Source organism: Schistocerca piceifrons, chromosome 6 (assembly GCF_021461385.2).
Source record: "Schistocerca piceifrons isolate TAMUIC-IGC-003096 chromosome 6, iqSchPice1.1, whole genome shotgun sequence".
In the NCBI taxonomy this organism is placed as follows: domain Eukaryota; kingdom Metazoa; phylum Arthropoda; class Insecta; order Orthoptera; family Acrididae; genus Schistocerca; species Schistocerca piceifrons.
In genome coordinates this window covers 247,134,303-247,155,192 of record NC_060143.1, presented here as the reverse complement: position 1 = coordinate 247,155,192, position 20,890 = coordinate 247,134,303, and positions in this window count along the sequence as shown.

The following is a 20,890-nucleotide window of genomic DNA, read 5'->3' as shown; positions in this document are numbered from 1 at the left end:
AAAGGGTTGACAGAGGAAAAATCCTTTCCGTCCTCAGATCGAGAAACGACGAGGAACTGTGGGGCAGGCGGTAGTACTTTTGTCACTGGTAGCTGGTCAAGTTTCCGTTTTTGGGCAGAAGTCGAGAGAGATGGAGTGAAATCCATTGCGGAGCAATCCCCCATGATTGCCAGCGTCTCCGATGGCGCGCTCCTTCCTTGTGGGGACCCTCTCAGAGGGCACTCCCGCCTTACGTGAATGTTTACACCTCAGGTCACACCTCCCGAGAAACAGACGGAGGGACCAATCGGCATAGTGAGAAGGTATCAGCTCAGGCAATCACCCCTCCCCGGGCCTGGCCTTTACCAGGGGGTACGCGCGTGCCTTACATGTCTACCCAGGGCGGGGAATTACGCGTTACCCCGTCACCGGCTACGCGTGCGAACGCGTGGGTTGGCCGTCAGGCGCGCACAGGGAGGAAGGAAGAAGAGGAAAAAGGAGGGAGAGAGAGAGAGAGAGAGAGAGAGAGAGAGAGAGAGAGAGAGAGAGAGAGGACAGACTGTCTCAAACGCCGAGGCGAAGACCAGAGAAGGCAATGAGGAGGGGGCAATGAGGAGGGGGCAATGAGGAGGGGGCAATGAGGAGGGGGCAATGAGGAGGGGGCAATGAGGAGGGGGCAATGAGGAGGGGGCAATGAGATTTTGCAGGGGAAAGAGTAAGGAAGACAGTGAGGTGGAGATGGTTGGTTCAAGGATCAAAGGGACCAAACTGCAGAGGTCATCGGTCCCTTTTTTCAAAATACTAAAAATACCCACAGAGAATAAAAAATGTTCAACGGAATAGGAGACAAACGACACAGAACAAAAGAAACATAGACAAGGATCAGACAAAACGAAATACAATCACACTGAGTGTGACGGTGGTTGGCCGACCATAGGAACAAAAAAAATGGAAAAGCTAACCACCGAAAACACATTAAAAACTTAGTTTAAAACCGTAGGCCAAAGGCCAGAATCAACACAAAACAATAAAATAAAACAAACACTCAGAGTAAAGAATAAAAACTCCCTGCCCTAATAAAACGTAAAACTAAGGCAGCCATAACAGGGTCATCAGATAAAACGGCAGGGAGCGTATCAGGCAGCGCAAATGTCTGCCTGACCACAGCTAAAAGGGGGCAGGCCAACAAAATGTGGGCCACTGTCAAAGCCGCCCCGCAGCGACAGACAGGAGGGTCCTCCCGGCGCAGTAAATAACTGTGTGTTAGCCGGGAGTGGCCAATGCGGAGCCGACAAAGGACGACTGAGTCCCTGCGGTTGGCTCGCATGGATGACCGCCACACAGTCAACGTCTCCTTAATGGCACGGAGTTTATTGGGTGTGATCCGATCGCGCCATTCAGCGTCCCCCAAAGCGCAAAAACTTTTCGGCGGAGGACTACCCCCAAATCAGTCTCTGGGAGGCCAACATCCAGAGATGGTTTACACGTGGCCTCTTTCGCCAGGCGGTCAACATGTTCATTGCCCGGGATACCGACATGACCGGGGGTGCACACAAAGACCACAGAGCGGCCGCAACGCGCAAGAGTATGCAGGGACTCATGGATAGCCATCACCAGACGAGAACGAGGAAAACACTGGTCGAGAGCTCGTAAACCGCTCAGGGAATCGCTATGGATCACGAAGGACCCACCTGAGCAGGAGCAGATATACGCTAGGGCTCGAAAGATGGCGACCAGCTCAGCAGTGTAAACGCTGCAGCCAGCTGCCAAGGACCGTTGTTCGGAATGGTCCCCTAGAGTTAGCGCATACCCAACACGACCAGCAACCATCGAACTGTCAGTGTAAACAATTCCAGAGCCCTGATACGTGGCAAGGATGGAATGAAAGCGGCGGCGGAAGGCCTCTGGAGGGACCGAGTCCTTCGAGCCCTGTGCCAAGTCGAGCCGAAGGCAAGGGCGAGGAACACACCACGGGGGTATACGCAGAGGCGCCAGGAAAGGAGGTGGAACAGGGAAAAACCCAAGCCTGCAGAGAAGCTCCTTGACGCGTACGGCGATCGGACAACCCGACCGGGGCCGACGGTCCGGCAGATGGACGACCGACTGCAGGAACAGGACACGGTAATTTGGATGCCCGGGCAAACTAAAAACATGGGCAGCATAAGCAGCCAGTAATTGTTGGCGTCGTACCCGCAGTGGAGGGACACCTGCCTCAACAAGGATGCTGTCCACAGGGCTGGTGCGGAAGGCACCAGTGGGAAGTCGGATCCCGCTGTGTAGTATTGGGTCCAGCACCCGCAACGCAGAGGGGGATGCTGAGCCATAAGCCAGGCTCCCATAATCCAGACAGGATTGGATTAACGCCTGGTAGAGCCGCAACAGGGTAAATCGGTCGGCGCCCCAGCGGGTGTGGCTCAAGCATCTCAGAGCGTTTAGATGCCGCCAACACGCCTGTTTAAGCTGCCGGATATGAGACAGCCAAGTCAACCGGGCATCGAAAACCACCCCCAGAAACCTGTGTGATTCCACCACTGAAAGAAGTTCGCCGGCAAGATAAAGCCGCGGCTCCGGGTGGACAGTGCGTCGCCGGCAGAAATGCATTACACAGGTCTTGGCTGCCGAAAACTGGAACCCATGAGCTACAGGCCAAGACTGCGCCTTGCGGATAGCACCCTGTAGCTGACGTTCAACAGCTGCAATGCCAGTAGAGCTGTAATAAAGGCAGAAGTCGTCAGCATACAGGGAAGCAGAGACAGAATTTCCCACGGCCGCAGCGAGCCCGTTAATGGCTATTAAAAACAGGCAGACACTTAAAACAGAACCCTGTGGCACACCGTTCTCCTGGACGTGGGTGGAACTATATGAGGCTGCGACTTGCATGCGGAAGGTACGATACGACAGAAAATTTCTGATAAAGATCGGCAGAGGGCCCCGAAGACCACATCCATGAAGCGTAGAAAGGATGTGATCACGCCATGTCGTATCGTACGCCTTCCACATGTCGAAAAAGACAGCGACCAGGTGCTGCCGGCGGGCAAAGGCAGTACGGATGGCCGACTCCAGGCTCACCAGATTGTCGGCGGCGGAGCGGACTTTACGGAACCCACCCTGAGATGGGGCCAGAAGGCCCCGAGACTCCAGTACCCAAGTCAAGCGCTGGCTCACCATCCGTTCGAGAAGGTTGCAAAGGACGTTGGTGAGGCTAATGGGGCGGTAGCTGTCCACCGCCAAAGGGTTCTTGCCTGGTTTCAGAATGGGGATAACGATACTTGCCCGCCACTGCGACGGAAACTCACCCTCGACCCAAATACGGTTGTAAAGGTCGAGGAGCCGCCGCTGGCAGTCCACTGAGAGGTGTTTCAGCATCTGGCATTGGATGCTATCTGGTCCAGGAGCGGTATCAGGACAAGCGGCAATGGCACTGTGGAATTCCCACTCACTGAATGGAACACTGTACGATTCTGGTTGGTTGGTGCGAAACGAAAGGCTCCGACGTTCCATCCACTCTTTAGTGGAGCGGAAGGCCTTAGGGTAATTCGCAGAAGCGGAACTCATAGCAAAATGCTCTGCTAAGTGGTTTGCAATGACGTCGGAGTCAGTACAAACTGCTCCATTGAGAGCGTAGGGACGCTGACAGGTGGCCGATAGCCGTAGACGCGTCGAATCTTGGCCCAGACCTGCGATGGAGTGACATGGAGGCCAATGGTGGACACGTACCGCTCCCAGCACTCCTGCTTGCTTTGGCGGATAAGGCGGCGGGCCCGCGCATGTAGCCGTTTGAAGGTGATCAGGTGTTCAATGCAGGGATGTCGCTTGTGACGCTGTAGCGCCCGCCGGCGATCTGTAATCGCTGCAGCGATCTCAGGTGACCACCAAGGCACAGTCCGCCGCCGAGGGGACCCAGAGGAGCGGGGAATGGCAGATTCGGCGGCAGTAACGATGCCGGTGGTGACCGAGTGAACCACCGCATCAATGTCGTCATTAGAGAGAGGCTCAAGATCGGCAGTGGAGGAGAACAAGTCCCAGTCAGCCTTATTCATAGCCCATCTGCTAGGGCGCCCAGAAGAGTGACGCTGTGGTAGTGACAGAAAGATCGGAAAGTGGTCACTACCACACAGATCGTCATGCACACTTCATTGGACAGACGGTAAGAGGCTAGGGCTACAGATTGAAAGGTCAATGGCGGAGTATGTGCCATGCGCCACACTGAAGTGTGTGAAGGCACCATCATTTAAAATGGAGAGATCGAGCTGCGACAATAAATGCTCAACGATGGCGCCTCGACCTGTTGCCACTGACCCACCCCACAGAGCGTTATGGGCGTTGAAGTCGCCCAATAGCAAGAAAGGTGGCGGCAATTGGGCTATCAGCGCAGCCAGGACATGCTGCGAGACATCACCATCCGGCGGAAGGTAAAGACTGCAGACGGTAACAGCCTGTGGCGTCCACACCCGAACAGCGACAGCCTCTAAAGGTGTTTGGAGAGGGACAGACTCGCTGTGCAGAGTGTGAAGGACATAGAGGCAGACGCCACCCGACACCCTTTCATATGCTGCCCGGTTCTTATAATAACCCCGATAGCCACGGAGGGCGGGGGTTCGCATTGCTGGAAACCAAGTTTCCTGAAGAGCAATGCAGAAGAAAGGGCGAAGGCTGATAAGTTGTTGGAGCTCAGCTAGATGGTGGAAAAAACCGCCGCAGTTCCACTGGAGGATGATATTGTCCATGGCTGAGAAAGGCGTGAAAGGACTGGGAAGGCAATTTACGCCGCTTGTTCACCCACTGCCACCGATTCAGTACCCGTACGAGAGGCATCCATGGCGTCTGAGGGACCAGCGAGATCAAGGTCCGCAGCGGACGCCAGAATCTCGACTTCATCCGCAGACGAAAAGCGAAAGGTGCGGTGGGGTTGGTGCCACCGCAAGTTCTTTGGCCTTAGAGGTCTTTCTCTTGGACTTCTCTCGCTGAACCTTGGGTTTCACCAGCTGGGAAGGCTTCACCGATTCAGTCTCTGGGACAGAGGAGGATCGTGAAGCCCTACGCCCGGCCGCTGGTGAGGACTTATGCCACTGGCGGCCGTCATCCTTCCCGCTGGTGGAACCATGGGAAGGGAGGGTCCCAAGGGAACTCTTACAGGCGAGAGTAGCCGAAGAAGTTAGACGCTTCTCCGGCTGAGAAGCGGGGACGGACGTCCCCGACGGGTGGGAGGAGGTTGCTCCTGAGGTAGGTGGTGCAGGAGCAACCAGTTGGGTAGAGCCCCCCACGGGCAAGGGGGCAGGAGGAGTCTTACTGCTGATCGAGCTGACTGGAAGTCGCGAAACTGATGGGGCTAGCACAGTTGTAGTAGCAGCTGCATAAGAAGATGTCATTCTCACGGGATGGAGTCTGTCGTATTTCCTTTTGGCCTCAGTATAGGTCAGCCGGTCCAGGGTCTTATATTCCATGATTTTGCGCTCTTTCTGGAACACTCTGCAGTCTGGCGAGCAAGGTGAATGGTGGTCCCCGCAGTTGATGCAGATGGGAGGCGGGGCACATGGAGTATCGGGATGAGATGGGCGTCCGCAATCTCGACATGTGAGGCTGGAAGGGCAGCGGGAAGACATATGGCCGAACTTCCAGCACTTGAAGCACCGCATCGGGGGAGGGATATAGGGCTTGACGTCACATCGGTAGACCATCACCTTGACCTTTTCCGGTAACGTGTCACCCTCGAAGGCCAAGATGAAGGCACCAGTAGCAACCTGATTGTCCCTCGGACCCCGATGGACGCGCCGGACGAAATGAACACCTCTACGTTCTAAGTTAGCGCGCAGCTCGTCATCAGACTGCAAAAGGAGGTCCCTATGGAAAATAACACCCTGGACCATATTTAAACTCTTATGTGGTGTAATAGTAACGTTAACATCCCCCAACTTGTCACAAGCAAGTAACCTGCGTGACTGGGCGGAGGATGCCGTTTGTATCAGTACTGACCCAGAGCGCATTTTAGACAAGCCCTCCACCTCCCCAAACTTGTCCTCTAAATGCTCGACGAAGAACTGAGGCTTTGTGGAGAGAAAAGACTCCCCATCAGCTCTCGTGCAAACTAAGAATCGGGGCGAATAACTGTTACCTCCATCCTGAGACTTACGCTCTTCCCACGGCGTGGCCAGGGAGGGGAACGTTTTCGGATCGTACTTCTGAGCATTAAATTGAGCCCGAGAACGCTTAGAGACTGCTGGCGGCTGGCCACCAGCGAGAGATGATGTACCACGCTTCATTGCGGGTCATCCGCCCTGATGCCACCTACTCCGACCAAGGGCCCTCCCCACGGGCGCCACCCAGCCACAGCAAAGGCCACCTGGCAGGATGGCCGTTGCCGGGAGTCCCGATACCCCAGTAGGATAGGCATCTACTCCTTGGCATACGTGGGGAGTTAACGGTGCAGGCATCAGTAGAGCGATCCCTGTGTTGTCAGGGGCTACAACCAAGAGGGTACATGGCGGCCCCACCACAACGGACTGGCTAACGTGCTGGATCTTAGGTGCAAAAATGTCCAAGGTCGTCGTCGCAGTTAAAAGAAACACTGCAGAGTGCAGTGTGGTAATCGCACCCAGGGATGTATCCTCGCCCAAGAGATCGAAAACGAGCGGGATGCCATTGCAACGACGAGAAAGCCGGCTAAAGGTCTAATCGCACGACGGATACAGTGCACCATGTAAGGCGCCCTTCTCCAATTGGCTCGCTCATCGGAATGATTTAGAAAGATGGAGGTCAAACCCGAGAGGGGACCATCACAGAAGGCCGAAACATTTGAGACTCCTTTTAGTCGCCTCTTACGACAGGCAGGAATACCGCGGGCCTATTCTGATCCCCGAACCCGCAGGGGACAGTGAGGTGGAGAAGAGCAAAGAAAGGAACCAACCAAAGGAAGGAAGAAACGAGAAGTGAAGAAGCAAAATGACAGCAAATAGAGGTCGTGGAACCGTCCGTCTCCGGACGCAGGCGCTAACTACCCCCTTGAGGGGGAGGGACTCCTTTTAGTCGCCTCTTACGACAGGCAGGAATACCTCGGGCCTATTCTAATCCCCGGACCCGCAGGGGGTATAATCTATCTGAAACCTGTCAGTATCTCCAGGCTTCTTCCATGTATAGAATCTTCTTTTATGATTCTTGAACCAAGTGTTAGCTATGATTAGGTTGCGCTCTGCAAATTTCCACCTGGCGGCTTCCTCTTTCGTTTCTTACCCCCAATCCATATTCACCTACTATGTTTCCTTCTCTCCCTTTTCCTACTGACGAATTTCAGTCACCCATGACTATTAAATTTTCATCTCCCTTCACTATCTGAATAACTTCTTTTATTTCATTTACATTCCTTCAATTTCTTCGTCATCTGTAGAGCTAGTAGGCATATAAACTTGTACTACTGGGGTAGGCGTGGACTTCGTACCTATCTTGGCCACAATAATGCGTTCAGTATGCTGTTTGTAGTAGCTTACCCGCATTCCTATTTTCCTATTCATTATTAAGCCTACTCCTGCATTACCCCTATTTGATTTTGTGTTTATAACCCTGTAGTCACTTGACCAGAAGTCTTGTTCCTCCTGCCACCGAACTTCACTAATTCCCACTATATCTATCTTTAACCTATCCATTTCCCTATTTAAATTTTCTAACCCACCTGCCCGATTAAGGGATCTGACATTCCACGCTCCGATTCGTAGAACGCCCCTGCAACTACTGAAAAGGCTGCAGCCCCTCTTCAGGAATCACACCTTTGTCTGGCCTCTCAAGAGATACCCCTCCGTTGTGGTTGCTCCCACGGTACGGCTGTCTGTATCGCCGAGGCACGCAAGCCTCCCCACCAACGGCATGGTTCATGGTTCATGGGGGGGGGGGGGGGGGTCCAAAAACATACGGTTTTCGTATTAGGTGCGTCGTTCTACCACGTACTGTCAGCTACTCCATATCGGCGACCTCAGTAGTCAGACATCTTGAGAGAGCAGAATGGGGCACTCTGTGGAACTCACGGACTTCGAACGTGGTCATGTGATTGGGTGTCACTTGTGTCGTACGTCTGTACACGAGATTTCCACAGTCGTAAACATCCCTAGGTCCACTGTTTCCAGCCTGATAGTGAAGTGGAAGCGTGAAGGGACACGTACAGTACAAAATGTGGTATGTGCAATAGGCAGACATCTACCCAGACCATCACACAGGAATTCCAAACTGCAACAGGATCCACTGCAAGTACTGTGACAGTTAGGCAGGAGGTGAGAAAACTTGCATTTCATGGTTGAGTGGTTGCTCATAAGCCACACATCACGCCAGTAAATACCAAACGATGCCTCGCTTGGTGTAAGGAGCGTAAACATTGGACGATTGAACAGTGGAACAACGTTGTGTGGAGTGACGAATCACAGTACACAATGTGGCGATCCGATGGCAGGGTGTGGGTATGGCGAATGCCCGCTGAACGTCATCTGCCAGCGTGTATAGTACCAACAGTAAAATTCGGAGGCGGTGATGTTATGGTGTGGTCGTGTTTTTCGTGGAGAGGGCTTTCACCCCTTGTTTTGCGTGGCGCTATCACAGCACCAGCCTACATTGATGTCTTAAGCACCTTCTTGCTTACCACTGTTGAAGAGCAATTCGGGGATGACTGCATCTTTCAACACGATCGAGTTCATAACGCAAGGCCTGTGGCGGAGCGGTTAGACGACAATAAGATCCCTATGATGGACTGACCTGAATCCTATAGAACACTTTGGTATGTTGTGGAATGAATACTTCGTCCCAGGCCTCACCGACCGACATCTATACCTCTCCTCAGTGCAGCAATCCGTGACGAATGGGCTCCCATTCCCCAAGAAACGTTCCAGTACGTGATTGAATGTATGCCTGCGAGAGTGGAAGCTGTCATCACGGCTAAAGGCGGGCCAACACCATATTGATTTCCCACATTACTGATGTGGGGGGGGGGGGGGGGCGCTACGAACTTTTATGTAATTTTCAGCCAGGTGTCGGGATACTTTTGATCACAATGTATCACGAGAAATAAAGGAAGCACACACATCTGAAATTCTCATGGTGGAATCAGTACAACTATACAGGAGTAAAAAGGTCGTAGTAGTTGTTGAGAACAGGTGAATGTGTTACAATAGCAGGCGGAGGACAAGGTTAGGAACTTGCAGGACAACACACAGGAATTGACAAGATGCAGTGTTACAAATAAGGTCTTGAACTGAATACATTATCTGTGGGAATTGCTGCCCATTTTGTCAAGAAATGTATGAGCAGTGTTTCCTAAGAACTTACCTCAAGCCATAGTAACTGCAGTGGTATCGGAAAAGACAAAGAAGTTGACCCAAGTATTGGATACAAAACATATTTTTACCATGGGTGTTAAATGTTTCCACAGACTGCTGGAATGTCGTGTCCCACGATATAATAAATTTAAGTCAACAGGTCGTCCAGATTGAGCTTTCAGGAAATGCCTAACAGAGGACATAACTGGTTGAGACAAGACGGGATGAGAACAGGTGCTTGGAGCCATCGCATAGCTCGCTCAGTGGATATAAACGCCGTAGCGGAATTTTTCTTGTATGGCTTAGGAAACGTAAAGTTTTTTTTGGACACACATTCATAGGTGTCCACAGCAAGCTTAATCTTCATGGGAAAAGGATATTGGGCCCACAGTGATGTAGATTAAGTGCAATGGGTGGAGAACGGCATGCGTTTGCTCGGTTCACTGGCACCGAGTTTTCTGAGTGCATCGAAAAATGGGTTTGTATGGATGTTTTGCCTCGTATACATGATGGTTACTGTGCAATATAAGGGTTAGATATCTTGCTTAAGACCAGCCATGATCAGCGTATTGTAGAAATCGACGGGGCAGTTTTCTATCTGGGGAAACAGCTGACACTGCCTCCCTGCTGCAATGTTTATCACTGCTGCCTGCTGCAAGTGGAACCACTCAGACTGTGCACAAGTCCTCTAAGGATCAGTTTACACCACAACGTACTGCAAGATGTTGGAAAACCACTGTGGACGAGTAAGATCTAACTTGTCAGTAAACAAATTGTGTGTAGTAGATCCACTAAAGGAAATCTAGGAGTTAGGTAAAGCACAGTGATTTACATAAATCAGTGTTTTATCCATACAGGAATTGGTGCGATAGATAACTTTGGGACGGTGGATGTGAAAATGTCCAAAGGGGTGATGGTCACCAATCTCAAAATTTTACAGGAAACAATTTGGATAGATCGAATTCTATCCTTGGGCTTAAGTAAGCCATCAATTTATATGCATTAAAAGAGAAGCAAACACGCTCAGGAAGATTGGAGAGGATAGTAATCGAGCAGTTATTGTTAGCGAATGAGGGCCTGCTTAATGTTCGCATGTCTCTCCCAGGGGCCCGAGTGACGACACAGAATTCCAACTTGGAATTAACTGTATGTATCGTAAACCACACATAGTACCACATCACCTGCAACTAGTGATGGAAAAATTTATTAGCTAGCTGTTACAAGATACTATACTGAAGAAAGCACCATTCCCTGGGAACCCAGCGGTGATTGTTCAAACGAATATTACAGATGGGATGAAGATGTATCATTCTTGTTTTGCTTATCGGTGCTTTAATACGCACATAGTTACAGATGCTTATCCAATCCTGAACATAATGGGAACTCTGGATAATTTGGGCCAGTGCATATATTTTTGTACCACAGATTTACAGAGTGGTTATCAATTAGAAGTAGCACGAGAGGAAATGCTGAAGACAGTTACATTGGTAATAGGAGTGCGAATATACATTCAAACAATTGAATGAAAAGTTAGCAATTAGAACGACACTGGTTCTTCAAATAAGGAAAAAGAATTTGCGTTGCCATGCAACATGAGTGCTAGGGGTACCTTAGTTGCCACAGTCCAAATAGAAATAAAGATACAAGCATGAACAAGAGATGCTTCCAAAAAGTCATGGCAACGGGTTTAGCTGCATCACTGCCCACAGGTTCTGTAAGGCAATGTTTGCACAGCTGCGAAACCTGAGTCCACTTGTACGCCGTGATATCAACAATGAACCAGTGCGTGCCCTCATCTATACTGATAGCTCGGTAACCATATTAATTTGGAAGTGGCCAGAATGCAACAAGCAGTCTGTGGATGGTTGTGTCATACATTACTGGTAATTCTGTGGACTGTGAACTGCGACATAAAAATGGCTTAAATATTAAATAAAAACGGCTCTCGTTATCATTACTGGGCATGATATTTCGTTTCAGCCTATCTTTGGCACACTTTTAAAATAAAACAACTAAATTGGCCCCTGACGTAATTAAGTCAGAAAACTGGTTGCTATGCTGTACAGAGTGCAATTTACGTAAAATAAGAAGCTACAATCACAAGCTCAAATTATAACTAATAAAAGATTATGAAATCCATTTACATACTGCGCATGCACTCTACAATGTCTATACGATTTACTAGTAAGACATCAAAATTTGTGCCGGACCAGGACTCGAATCCAAATCTCTCGCTTTACGCAAACGGTTGCCTTAACTGCTTTGGCTATACATAAACGACACAGGGATAGACTCAAACCTCCGTACGTCTTAGTATCTACGTCCTACGGTGCTCGCATACGAATCGGCATAAAATACAGTACGGCATTATTGTCCTTTACGACGGCCCAAACAAGCATACATGGCCGAAGGAACATTGCATTGAACTATACAGACACTGTAAAATAAGGACACTGTCCTATTGTAATAAAAGATTATCTTCCCTTAAGTTTCACAAATTAATATGTGGGCTGGAGAAATCAACTGCGAAATTAATTGGTTTGAAAATAGCGCAGCCCTAAGTGCAGTGTGTAGCGAATTCATTATATAAAAGAAATATATTACAAACAGCTGTATAGCACAGGCAGGATTCAGAGCTAAAAGTTATCCAAAGCTAAGCCCCTTAATAACTTTTAACTAATCAGAGTCTAACGGACACACAATATTACAGCCAAAGTGCCGATTAGTAGAAAAAATATTGGAAATCCCTCACTGGCGGACAGAGGTGAAGTCCGGACTGAGTGGTCAACTTTAGAGTCCCAAATCATATCACACGCAAACTTACAAGTTCTGGCAGCTGCTTGCAGAAATAAATCCGAGTTCTGACTAGTGGATAACAGTTTTAAGTCCCCTGTCAACATAAATATTTCTAAGAGTCGTGACTGACTACCTGAAAAAACTGTCTTCGAAAATATGTGAAGATGGGAAACCGTTCAGACGAGCACATATGTCGCGTCAGTCAAGCCGAACAGAACACTGTCGTCTTGCGAAGTGGCTGGCCCTTTCACGTCCTCAGACCACCGCTCCACGGAAAATCTTGCGTCTACGTCACTTAATGAGTGTGTAGTGTCACCAGTCTAATTCACAACTTTTGCTACGTAAGTGATATTCAAAATCTGATTGTACCATTAGCTGCACGCTGAAATGCGTATCATAACTAATATCCTACACTTAATTTTATATGCAGTAGTTCACCCAGTATTTAAAGTTAAGCAATTCGTTGCATTGTTGACAATCTGTTCATATTCTTTGTTCTGTGAAATATTACTGTAAATAAGGCTATGGCACTACTTTATTATTGGATGTTTGCTTCTCAGAATTAGTATTCGTAGTTATGATATTTATAATAGTTTAGAAGTTACGAGTAAAACTACGTAAATTTATAAACAGTTAAATATATAATAAAAATATAAATCTTATGAACTAAATGTTGTATATGGTGCATAAGCATGCCCACCGATGCATACTGCCTTGGTTGTGTATGTCTCTTGTACCAGATTTTATATCGATTTTTAGTAAATGTTCAGACTCCGTCTAACAGCTTAATTGCGATACAAAACAGGTGAGTATGTCAATGGATGTACATCACTAACAGCTAATTTGATTGCTCGATATCACTCTACGTTAAATAACATAATAGTAATTAAGGATTTGCTGAATTATGGTTGTAAAAGACTTGTCGGTGCTGTATCTTTCCACATATACAGGGTGTTACAAAAAGGTACGGCAAAGTTTTCAGGAAACATTCCTCTCACACAAAGAAAGAAAATGTTATCTGGACATGCTCTAACTTTCCATGTTAGAGCTCATTTTATTACTTCTCTTCACATCACATTAATCATGGAATGGAAACACAGCAACAGAACGTACCAGCGTGACTTCAAACACTGTTACAGTAAATGTTCAAAATGTCCTCCCTTAGCATGTAATCCCTGGTGCGCTGATGCAGCCCTGGAGAATGGCGTATTGTTACAGTAAATGTTCAAAATGTCCTCCCTTAGCATGTAATCCCTGGTGCGCTGATGCAGCCCTGGAGAATGGCGTATTGTATCACAGCCGCCCACAAAACGAGCACGAAGAGTCTCTACATATGGTACCGGGGTTGCGTAGGCAAGAGCTTTCAAATGCCCCCATAAATGAAAGTCAAGAGGTTTGAGGTCAGGAGAGCGTGGAGGCCATGGAATTGGTCCGCCTCTACCAATCCATCGGTCACCGAATCTGTTGTTGAGAAGCGTACGAACACTTCGACTGACATGTGTAGGAGCTCCATCGTGCATGAACCACATGTGTCGTACTTGTAAAGGCACGTGTTCTAGCAGCACAGGTAGAGTATCCCGTATGAAATCATGACAACGCGCTCCATTGAGCGTAGGTGGAAGAACCCCAATCAAGACATCACCAACAATGCCTGCCCAAACGTTCACAGAAAATCTGCGTTGATGACGTGATTGCACAATTGCGTGCGGATTCTTGTCAGCCCACACATGTTAATTGTGAAAATTTACAATTTGATCACGTTGGAATGAAACCTCATCCTTAAAGAGAATATTTGCACTGAAATGAGGATTGACACATTGTTGGATGAACCATTCGCAGAAGTGTACCCGTGGAGGACAATCAGTTGCTGATAATGCCTCCACACGCTGTACATGGTACGGAAACAACTGGTTCTCCCGTAGCATACTCCATACAGTGACGTGGTCAACGTTACCTTGTACAGCAGCAACTTCTCTGACGCTGACATTAGGGTTATCGTCAACTGCACGAAGAATTGCCTCGTCCATTGCAGGTGTCCTCGTCGTTATACGTCTTCCCCAGTCGCGAGTCATAGGCTGGAATGTTCCGGGCTCCGTAAGACGCCTATCAATTGCTTCGAACGTCTTCCTGTCGGGACACCTTCGTTCTGGAATTCTGTCTCGATACAAACGTACCGCGTCACGGCTATTGCCCCGTGCTAATCCATACATCAAATGGGCATCTGCCAACTCCGCATTTGTAAACTGCACTGACTGCAAAACCACGTTCGTGATGAACACTAACCTGTTGATGCTACGTACTGATGTGCTTGGTGCTAGTACTGTAGAGCAATGAGTCGCATGTCAACACAAGCACTGAAGTAAACATTACCTTCCTTCAATTGGGCCAACTGGTGGTGAATCGAGGAAGTACCGTACATACTGACGAAACTAAAATGAGCTCTTACATGGAAATTAAGCGTTTCCGGACTCATGTCCATATAACATCTTTTCTTTATTTGTGTGTGAGGAATGTTTCCTGAAAGTTTGGCCGTACCTTTTTGTAACACCCTGTATAGATTACAATTTACATCCGCAGTCTGGCAGTTTCTTGTCGCTCACCTTAATTCGACAAACCGTACTTCACTGTAGCTGTTAAAGTTTGGACTGTAGGTACACAAATGTGATCAATATATAAACTCTCTTCGAGCACGCTAGCGGCGGAACTGGCATCGGAATTAATTGTCAAATCTGACAAGGTTAAAGTTGTACCATCTCTGGAAACATATATTCTCAGGATATATTGTCTGTATGGGGTAGGTGCGAGTATATTAAGTGAGCACTATGGCTATAAAGAGTGTCCACTGCCTAGGATAGCTAGGTGGGCGACCCAAATTTCAGCATCTCTATTTGTGATGAGACATCTGAGGGGAACGAACAACGTAATCTAAGATGGATTGAGTAGAAGGTTCTGAGGGGACCTTGAGGACGATGGATCTGAGAGTAGAGGGCCTAGAAGATAATCCTCGGTTCGTTGATCTAATACTAGGATATTTACAGACACTGTTTAGGGGAACTGAAAAACGTCGATAGTACGATGCTTCCTCTTAGCCAACAAGAGACAAGCTGGACAAAGAGGAGGTAGTGCTGCCTTACACTCTCAATAATGGTAAAGTCTGTCATATGACTAGGGGGAGCCGCTACCCCAGGATAGTCGTTCCATCTGAACTGGTCCGCACGTTATTCGCATGTTACTATTAATCGTCATTGAGTAGCGATCAACGCGTGTATAAGACGCATACTAACATCAGAGAAGAGTTCATTTAGAAGGAGATGGATTCAGATATTAGGATCATGTCGTGGGCATATAGAACTTCTTCCACAAGTAAGATGTTGCAGGATATTAAGCAGGGAACCCTGGCTTCTAAACCAGCAGAGACACAGTCAGTGTAAATCCACTTCCTGAACCTCTTCCCACATTCATTCTCAGGTAACAAGTACTTTTTTTTCGCACTGATGCCTTCTCTAAGTTTCCTTGGCTGTTTCCTTCGCGTACTGCCATGGAGCAGGCGGAGTATGTTTAGCACCAATGGTCCGTGCCATGCATCGGTATCTGACAAAGCGACAGCTTTCACATCCAGAGGATTTAAGGACATCTGTTTTCGGCTAGGAGTTAGAGGCTCTACAAGCCCTCCATACGATCCCACAGCAGCGTTTGCTGAAACGGCCAACCAGTTGGCATGTTGGTTTAATTACTTACGATCATTTAAACTATTCCCGCTGGGATGAAAAACTGGAATGGTTGAAGTGAAAATATGACAAATAATTACTCCAAAAGCAGAAAAGAATCAGTATGTGGTCCGACATCAAAGTGGTGGTGTGGATAGTCAATTAGAATACTTATTTGCGTCGCCGTTAACTAATTATGCCAAAAGGCTTTGACAACAGTTGCACTTGTGTTTCGACGATGAGTATATTTTGTGTGTTTCTTTAGGTTGCCATCTTTTGCAGTACCTGTTATAAATCAGTTGTGAACTATTAATGTTAAGTGTAGTGCAATTTAAGAGTGTTACACCAGACGTGTTTCGATTCTATTTATGAATTACGGTACTGAATCAAAACAACTGAATTCACAGTGGAAGTAGTTTTATAAAATCGAAGTGAAGTGTACAAAATGAGAAAGCATCAAGCCGAGAACTCGCGAAGGATGAAAGTAGAATGATTTCTTTCTTTTTTCTAATTCTTTAACAACGAGGGAAAAACCGGTCGACCTCAAACAATGCAAAAGGAATCAAACTTCAACCTTGTTTGACGATGCGTGTAAACAGAAGCGAAACCTCTCCTCTGTAACACTATTCACCTACAGTACACTCAAACTAGAAAAACTAATAGTAATAATTTTTAGTTTTTAAATGTACTAAGTAATATTAAAATGTTTTCTCGTTACTCATTAGCGCTTTATAGTGAAGCATTTCAGGAGCCAACTACGCACTAAAGCATGCGGTGTTTTGATTAATTAACAAATTATTTGTTTCTAGTGGGAGTGAGTATACTGTTAGAGAATTATTCTTCGTTATTTAAGTAAAGATATAGCACTATAATGAATTGATTATGCGTTTATGATAGCATATGTTAATTTTCACACGGAACTTTAGACAACAATAGCAGAATAACCTAAGATATCCTACGTAACTTTGTCATTTGTAATTATTTAAAAACGAAAGGTAATTTTATAATGTTATGGACATGATTCCGTAAAGACTGGAAATTGGTGTATTAGTATCGGCACTTTCACTTTGTTGTAAATTATTCCAATGAATCATTTTCTCTAAGCGGCAAAATTAGTATGTTCCAATCGTTTTGTTAATAAATGGAAAGGTTTAAAATAACGAGTAAATGATAGTTTTTTAGCAAATTAGATTATTTTGCAAATTAGATTAACAACGTTTGCAACTGGTTTTAACTTTCCTACATTTGTTTCAGTAAAACTGAATATTACTTTGCACAGTTGCTGTCACTATTTACTTCCCGTGTGTCAAATTTAGCGACGATAATGAGCTGCAGAAAGCTGACAGTTCTGCCTCGCTCAGCTTCCGTGTTCATTAAATACGGGTTCTCTGGGGCCAGTATTCCTCATTTAGTCGCGTGCCATCATTAGCCGCACAGGTGGGGACCGAGCCGTGTTAGACGGGGCCACCCCCGGCCAATCGACAGCTGCGCCGGCTAATTGAGCGGATAATAGCGGGGGTGGGTGGAGGTCAAGTCTGCGGGGGTGGCGACCTCCAGCAGCTGCCGCTGAGTCTGGAGGGAGGGAGGGGGGATGGATGAAGGGGGGGAGGGGAGGGGAGTCCGAGTAGCCGCAAGGCGAGGCTATCTGTTACTGCTGAGGCGCCAGCTAAGTAACAGGGCCGGCCTAATGAACTTGTAGCGCTGTGGAGACCCACAGGGTTCAGTGATGGTTCCACTGGTGTTCCTCCAATAAAGTACATATAGCCGATTTGTTACCTGCAACGGACAATGAAGCTGATTAATCAAACGTTACTGATTAAAGGTACCCCTATCCAGGAGTATTCACGACCTTTATATGTTTCAGAGAGATTGTCTGCAGTTGCAGAACTTGTCCATGAAGCCCATGACGATATATTAAAAAGTCATGTAAACATTAAATTACACGAAAAATATGAAAGCTTGATGTTGCGAAATCTTAATATGTAATTCATTAAATGAGCTTTGGACGCGGTAAAAACAAAACTTTGATATATGTATAAGGGGCGTTCAAAAAGAAACAAGCCGGAGGCTTAATTACAGAAACCGGTACCTATATGTTAGAAGTACTGATCCTGGCTGTAGAGACACTTGTCCCTCTGTGGCAGAAGGTGGTGAATGGCTGTCTCATAAAATTCCCGGGGTTGTGATGTTAACCAGTTCCTCACGTATAGCTGGACGTCGTCGTCCGAAGTGAATAGTTTGCTCCTCAGAGCCTTTTTAAGCGGAACAAAAATGACGTAATCACAGGGAGAGAGGTCCGGACTGCATGGTGGCTGGCCGAGAACCTGAAATTTGAATTTCTGCAGGAGTGCCGCGATTGTGTTGGCTGTATGAGGCCTTTCATTGTCACGGAGCAGAATGACCCCGCAGGTGAGACTGCCCGGTCGTTTTGATTTGATGGCTTGGCGAAGGGTGGTCAAGCTTTGCGAGTAACGCTGGGCATCGACTGTTGTCCCGTGCTGCAGAAATTAATCAGAAGGGGGCCAGTTTTGGCCACCTTAAAAAGCCTCTGAGGGCCAAACTACCTCGGGCAGCGACTTTCAGCTGTACGTGCTGAACTGGCTAACATCGCAACCCCGGGAATTTTATGAAACAGCCATTCACCGCCTTGTGTCACTGTGGGAAAAATGCCTCAACAGCCAGGACCAATGCTGGTAACGTACAGGTACTAGTTTCTGTAATTATTCCTCGGGCTCGTTTCTTTTTGAACGCCCTTTATATGATAAATGTGTAGTAGAAAGAAAAGTTACAGAAAATAATGTGCAGTTGTGGTGTCAGCAGCCTATTAAGTGCCCCATATGTTCTTAAAGCCATTACAAGCTATCTTTGTTAACCACGAATGGGTTGGATGGCTGACGCTGGAATTTCAAAAATGGCTCTGAGCACTATGGGACTTAACAGCTATGGTCATCAGTCCCCTAGAACTTAGAACTACTTAAACCTAACGAACCTAAGGACAGCACACAACACCCAGTCATCACGAGGCAGAGAAAATCCCTGACCCCGCCGGGAATCGAACCCGGGAACCCGGGCGTGGGAAGCGAGAACGCTACCGCACGACCACGAGCTGAGGACACTGTAATTTCATCTCAATGCAGAGTCAGTTATGAAAACGATCCTTGTTAACGGTAGGTTAAGACGGTGTAAGCATGTGACAACGTTACAGTGTAAAATAAGCACAAATGTTGCATCTACTTTGTTGGATAGCTTTCAGCATGACATTAGAAATCACGTCAGTCATCGCCACAATTTATGATGGCGGAAGAGATGTGGAATAAGGATGGATTCAGTTAGTTCTATCGACTTCAGAGTACCTTTTATGGTCTTACACTAAATGAGAAACTATGGTTAAATTTCCTCGGCGCTCAAGTTAAGGAGGAGTAAACACACCGAAAAATTAATTATGAAAATCTGTCTCATATCTGCACATAGAAATATTTCATATACCGATTAGTAGACCTTTCATGGTTTAATCACTTCACCGTATGTCGACAAACAACTTATCAACAACCGGGTTCAGTACTGGTATTTACTGTTATCAGGTTTCAAAACATTGACATAATTAGCGACGCCCAAAAGTTAAAGGGGTATCCATGACCATTGCAGGTTTCACAATAGTTATCTATAGGTGTCTACGTTATACTGAATGTCTATATAGAATGTACGCACAATTTGAAGAAAAAGCTGACATACATAAAACGCAGAGTAGCTGGTAACTGCTTACAGATCGCTTACAGAAATCAGAAAATACAAGACAGTTGTAACTACAGGTAATTACTGTGAAACCTTCACAATGGCCATGAATATATATGAGATCATGAAGCCCAGCTTATTATTTGGACGTTTACCGGTTTCATGGAGGTCCAACTCTAGACTGAAACAAGGTGTTAACAGTTATTATGTAGCACAGTGATCGTCTTTCTGTCAAAGTTATTCCAAGTGTACACGTTCATTGGGAACACTAAAAGTCTTTTACGATATGGAATAAGCTTCTAGGAGAATATAAGAACTATTCAGCAGAATAGAATAATAATTTTTCGTGAAATACGTAACTGCACATGTGTCTGTGCCCTTTCTCACATGCTAATAATTCTGACCGTCGTTGAATAATAGATTTACTCTCAAATGTTAGCACGTACTGTTAAAAATTCCTTTTTAGTTAACTGCGGCTTAAACAACCACACTACATTGTGTAAGAATGCCTACAGTATTGCTTTTCCTACCAGTCAAAGGCTGGTCATAAGCACGTAGAGCTTGTCTCAGCCTGACCTAAGCGCAGCACTCTAAATCATGTCCTGAAGGTGAACAGTATGTGATTCCTCGAAATATTGTACAGATTCGAAAGTATGATCAGACAAAATGTACTAGACATTTAGCAGCAACAACTGACTCGAAAACTACTGAAAAGTGCAAAAAATATTGCTGTACAACTAGATAGAAAATTTATATTTCATCATGAAGATAAGTAGAGTCCGTTAGTAGATCGACAATAATATTATGAAAACGTTGTAAGTGTCTGCTATACTTTTCGCAGAATCTGATGTCTATCTTAATTTCACTTCCTTTACTAAAAGGGATATTACTGGAAAGTAAATATGTTTTGTTGAGGAAAGCAATTAACTAGTACACACATCTGTAGATGAAAGTGATAATGAGATATTTTCCATAAATGAAACGTAAATTTCAACACATTCGACGGAGACACCGACGAAGCTGGATAAAAGGAACAAAAGAGCAATACCCACAGTACAGGACAGAATGTGCCAAATCATTCAGCATATATATATATATATATATATATATATATACACAACTGGAATTGACAGGAACATAACTTTAAACTAATGATGCAACACAGGTCAGTAAGATGAGCATTTCACAGTCTTAAATGTTTACAGTATGGAATTTATTACTGTGTAGAAGATTCTTAATGCCAAACAGTGAACTGAATATAAACTTCCTCTTTCATAAGAGGCGAATATAAGATCAATACCCCCAAGTGTAACTCTTCATGTCCATTTGAGAAGTATACTGCAGAACCTTCCTAACCACGTAACGCTAAAACCTAATACCGAAGCT